This window comes from Sapajus apella, unplaced genomic scaffold (genome assembly GCF_009761245.1).
Source record: "Sapajus apella isolate SASKATOON/1434 unplaced genomic scaffold, GSC_monkey_1.0 scaffold43, whole genome shotgun sequence".
Classification (NCBI taxonomy): Eukaryota; Metazoa; Chordata; class Mammalia; order Primates; family Cebidae; genus Sapajus; species Sapajus apella.
In genome coordinates, this window is record NW_022436983.1 from 3,018,178 (window position 1) to 3,023,811 (window position 5,634).

A 5,634-nucleotide genomic window follows, 5' to 3' on the forward strand; every position below is an offset into this window, starting at 1 on the left:
AAAAAAAAAAAAAAAAAAAAAAAAATTAGTTGAGTGTGATGGTGTGTATGCCTGTAGTTGCATCTACTTGTGAAGCTGAGGTGGGAGGATGGCTTGAGCCTGGAAGTTTGAGGCTGCAGTGAGCTGTGATCACACCGCTGCATTCCAACCTGGTGACAAGAGTGAGACCCTGTCTCAAAGAAGAAAAAAAAAAGCAAGCGTTGAAATACGTGTTGAAAATATATATTGAAGGCCGGGCACAGTGGCTCACACCTGTAATCCCAGCACTTTGGGAGGCTGAGGCGGGCGGATCATGAGGTCAAGAGATCGAGACCATCCTGGCCAACATGGTGGCCCGTCTCTACTAAAAATACAAAAAAATTAGCCAGGTGTGGTGGCATGCGCCTGTGGTCCCAGCTACTTGGGAGGCTGAAGCGGAAGAATCACTTGAACCCAGGAGGCAGAGGTTGCAGTGAGCTGAGATTATGCCACTGCCGACAAAGCAAGACTCCGTCTCAAAAAAAAAAAAAAAAATATGCATTGAAATACATATTTTCGTGTCGAACATATATGTTGAAAATATTTCTCCCCAGTCTGCCTGCTTCTTGCATTGCTATGGTGCTTTTATGCCTTATAAAGATGTAAAATATTTATGCAGTAAAATTTATTGGTGTTTTTTCCTTTATGGCGTCTGGATTTCCTGCCATGTTAGAAAGAGCTTCTTCAATCCATGATGTGAAAAAGTTTTAGTATTCTTCTAATACTTTTGATTTCATTTTGTAAAATTATAAAAATTGGCATAGACAAAAGGATATACATTATGTGTACATAGGTTGAAGGGGATAATGATAAACACCAGTAAACTCAACTTAAGAAAATGTGGTTTAGTGGTTTCACTTTTTTTAAAACTTATTTTCATTGTTTTTAGATACGAGGACCTGCCAGCGGATCTCGTAGGAGGGCTTAAGCCATCCTCCCACATCAGGCTCTCGGTAGCTGCAGGCACCTGTCACAATTCCCAGCTTATTACTTTCACTTTTTTACATTAAAAAAATTCTGGGCTGGGCACAGTGGTTTAAGTTTTTAATCCCCGAATTTTGGGAGGTCAAAAGGGAGGATGACTTGAGGCCAGGAGTTTCAGACCAGCCTGGGCAATACAGCAAGACCCCATCTCTAAAAAATTTAAAAGATTAAAAAAAAAAATCCATCTGGGGCCAGGTGGGGTCACTCACCCCTGTAATCCCCGCACTTTGGGAAGCCAACACAGGCAGATCACCTGAGGTCGAGAGTTTGAAACCAGCCTGACCAACATGGCAATAACCCAGCTCTGCTAAAAATACAAAAATTAACGGAGCATGGTGACAGGCATCTGTAATTTCAGCTACTCAGGAGGCTGAGGCAAGAGAATCACTTGAGCCCAGGAGGCGGAGGTTGCAGTGAGCCGAGATGGCACCCCTGCACTCCAGCCTGTGCAACAGAGTAAGACTCCGTCTCAAAAAAATGAAATAAAATAAAAATAAAAAAGAATGAGGTAAATCTGAATTGATAAAGAATGATAGCCATAATTCAGAGTTAAATGAAAAAAGCAAGTCGTACAATCATTATGTAAAGTATAATTCTATCTGTATTTTTAAAAGGACAATGTGCTTCCAAAATGTCTAGAAGCATATCCTCCAAGAAACTGTGTACATTTTGCCCACTGGGTGTGGAAGGTGGAGTGAGGAAGGAGCAAGAGACTGACATTTGACTTCATTCGATTCTGTTCTGTTTGACTTTTTCTTTTCATATCAAGCATGGATAATTCTTATAATTAAAAAAAAACATTCAAGTTCTTTGAACATATGGCTGGTAACTAGTCTTCATAATTCACCAGAAGTACTCAAGCTTTAGAACATGGAAATTATTTTCCCCTAAATGCCTTAAGCAGAACTAGGGTGCTTTAGCAAGCCTTGTAACAGACTGAAGCTTGTTTCTAGGCATTTTGTATGAAATTGGCTTCCAAGTTTATGTAGTGCAAATACAAGCCAATAACGAGCCTCAGCAATCTCCCATTGCACTTTTTCAGGTTGAGCTTCAAGAAGCACTTCTGTCTTCCCCACCGCCAGTTCTCCAAGCTCACCTTGCATTTACCCACAGCAGCTTTTCACTTTATAATTTATTGTAAATCAGAATTTCTCCCTCTCCAGTTTTTTCCCCTTGGGCCAGGTAAGTAACCCTTGGCAGCCTTTGAAAGTCCCTGCACTGAATTGGAATGGAGAAAAGGTTGATGTTTCAGGGTACATGTGTGAGTAAATACACAGAGAGGTGAAACAGCTTTTCAAAACAAAGAATCAAATATCAGAAACCTTCTTCCTTTGTTTGGATGTGATTTTTTATGGATTAGCAATTAAGATTTCCAATTCTGGCTGGGCGAGGTGGCTCACCCCTGTAATCCCAGCACTTTGGGAGGCTGAGGCAGGCAGATCACCTGAGGTCAGGAGTTTGAGACCAGCCTGACCAACATGGTGAAAACCTGTCTCTACTAAAAATACAAAATTAGCCGAGCTTCGTAGCACATGCCTGTAATCCCAGCTACTCGGGAGGCTGAGGCAGGAGAATCATTGGAACCCAGGAGCCAGGATCGCGCCATTGCACTGGGCAACAAGAGCAAAACTCCATCTCAAAAAAAAAAAAATTCCAATTCAACTCCAGACTCCACTGAATTTTATCTCCACCAAGGTAGAAGTGGGTCTGATTACCAGCACACAGATAGATCTCAAGAAACCCTGCTTCACTGAGCCACGTCGGTTTCAGGGGAGGGCTGCCCTTCCCTTTGAATCACACTCAGCCAATGTCACAGCATGTTGTCTGGGGCACTAGGATGCCTTTTGGATGAGATCTAAACCCAACATCTGACTCCTGACCACTTGTGGTTATTAAAAGTCTCCTAGGGCTTGTGAAAGAATTAAAGGGAGGAGATGCTGATTTTCATTGTCTTGGCCCAATTCCAAGTTTGGTAATTAGGCATCTTCCTCCCTCTGTCTTCCTGCCATTTCACTGAGAAGCGCAATTCCACGCTTCCTGTTATAAACAGCTGTCCACTGTTAACTGAGTGAGCCAAAGAGCCAGCGAATTCCACCCTAGGGGAAGCTGCATTTCAAAATAAACATTTCCTCCACATCTTCTGGTAAATTACCTAGGTTAGCCTTGGAGGAAAGGTGTTATTTTCTAGGGATAAGAAGGGCATAATAATGGGAAGTTGAGAACTATCCACAAACCCCAGTTTGTCTAAATGCCAAACAAATAAGACTAACATTGATCACAAAGGGGCCCTAAGAAATCCCCTCACTAAAGGAAATATATTTTAGATTCTAAAATTGTCCTTAGGAGGTTCAGAATTAACTGTATAACATTGGTGCTGTTAGCCACAAGAACTCACTTCTTCAATCCAAGGCAGCTATACAAACAGAATAAAGAGGGAAAACTCTGTAAACCAGAAAAAAAAATAACAAAAAACAAAACAAAACAAAAAAAACAGAAAAATTCACCTCTGCCATCCAAGCTCCGGTGTCCATGTGACACATGCATGGCCACTCATGTTAGTGCCTCCCTCCTCTTTGTTCAACTTTCCCAGGCACCTTAATTTCAAAATATCCACATTCTCATTCCTTTTAACACCAAATGTCCCCTGCTACTCCAACCTCCAGAGTAAATTCTGCTATGGCCAGGTGTGCTGGTTCTTGCCTATAATCCCAGCACTTTGGGAGGCCAAGGTGGGCGGATCACCTGAGGTCATGAGTTTTGAGAGCAGCCTGGCCAACATGGTGAAACCCCATCTCTACAAAAATACAAACGTTAGTCAGATGCAGTGGTGCATGCCTGTAATCCCAGTTGCTCAGGAAGCTAAGGCAGAAGAACTGCTTGAACCTGGGAGGCGGAAGTTACAGTGAGCTGAGATCTTGCCACTGCACTCCAGCCTGGGCCACAGAGCAAGACTCCATCTCGAAAAAATAAAAATTAACTCTGCTACATTCGCTTTTTTAAAAGCTTATTAATGAAAAGAGCATTTTAACATGGAATCAACCAAGATGTTCTTCATTATGTCAACAAATAAACTGTGATACATTCATGCAATGCAGTATTATTCAACACTAAAAGGGAACGAGCTGGCTGGGCGGGGTGGCTCATGCCTGGGTAATCCCAGCACTTTGGGAGGCCGAGATGGGTGGATCACAGGGTCAGGAGTTCAAGACCAGCTTGGCCAAGATGGTGAAACCTCATCTCTAAAAAAAAAAAAAGGTGCTAGGTGTGGTGGCTCACACCTATAATCCCAGCACTTTGAGAGCCCAAAGCAAGAGGATCCCTTGAGGCCAGGAGTTAAAGGCCAGTCTGAGCAACATAGTGAGACTCGGGCTCCACAAAAATAACAACAATCTTTAAAAATAGAAATAAAAAATAAATAAAAAGCATAAAGGAACATTAAAGGCATATTACCATGTGAAAGAAACCAATGTGAAAAGGTTGCATACTGTATGAGTCAAACTATTTGACATTATGGAAAAGGCAAAACTATGTCTAGAAAAGGCATATTCTGGGAAGGGCAGTAAAGAGATTAGTGGTTGCGAGGACCTTGAGAGAGGGAGGGAAAACTAGGTGGAGCACAGGGGATTTTTAAGGCAGCGAAACTATTGTTCTTCTTCCTGATACTGTATTGGTGGATATGTCACTACACATTTGTCAAAACTCACAGAAAGGGCCAGGTGCTGTGACTCACACCTATAATCCCAGCATTTTGGGAAGCTGAGGCAGGAGGATCACTTGAGCCCAGGAGTTCAAAGCTGCAGTTAGCTGTGATCGCACCACTGCACTCCAGCCTGGGCAACAGAGGGAGACTCTGTCTCCAAAAAGAAAAAAAGAGGCCAGGTGCGGTGGCTTATGCCTGTAATCCCAACACTTTGGAGGCCAAGGTACGTGGATCACTTGAGGTAAGGAGTTCTAGACCAGCCAGCCCAACATGGTGAAACTCTGTTTCTACTAAAAATACAAAAAATTAGGCAGGCATGGTGCTGGGCGCCTTTAATTCTAGCTACCCTGGAGGCTGAGGCAGAAGAATTGCTTGAGCCTGGGAGGCAGAGGTTGCAGTGAGCTGAGATTGAATCACTGCACTCCAGCCTGAGCAACAAAGTGAGACTCCATCTCAAAATAAATATATAAAAAATAGGCAAGGCGCAGTGGTTCACTCCTTTAATCCCAGCACTTTGGGAGGCCGAGGCGAGCGGATCAGGAGGTCAGAAGTTCGAGACCAGCCTGGCCAATACCATGAAACCCTGTCTCTACTAAAAATACAAAAATTAGCTGGGCATGGTGATGTGCACCTGTAGTCCCAGCTACTCAGGAGGCTGAGGCAGGAGAATCTCTGGAACCCAGGAGGTGGAGGTTGCAGTGAGCGGAGATTGTGCCATTGCACTCCAGCCTGGGCAACAGAGTAAGACCCTGCCTCAAAAACAAAACAAAACAAAATACAAAAAATTAGCTGGTTGTGGTGGTGTGCACCTGTAGTACCAGGTACTCAGGAGGCTGAGGTGAGAAAATTGTTTGAGCCCAGGAAGTTGAGGTTGCACTGAGCTGAGATCCGTCACTGTACTCCAGCTTGGGCAACAGGAGTGAGATTTTGGC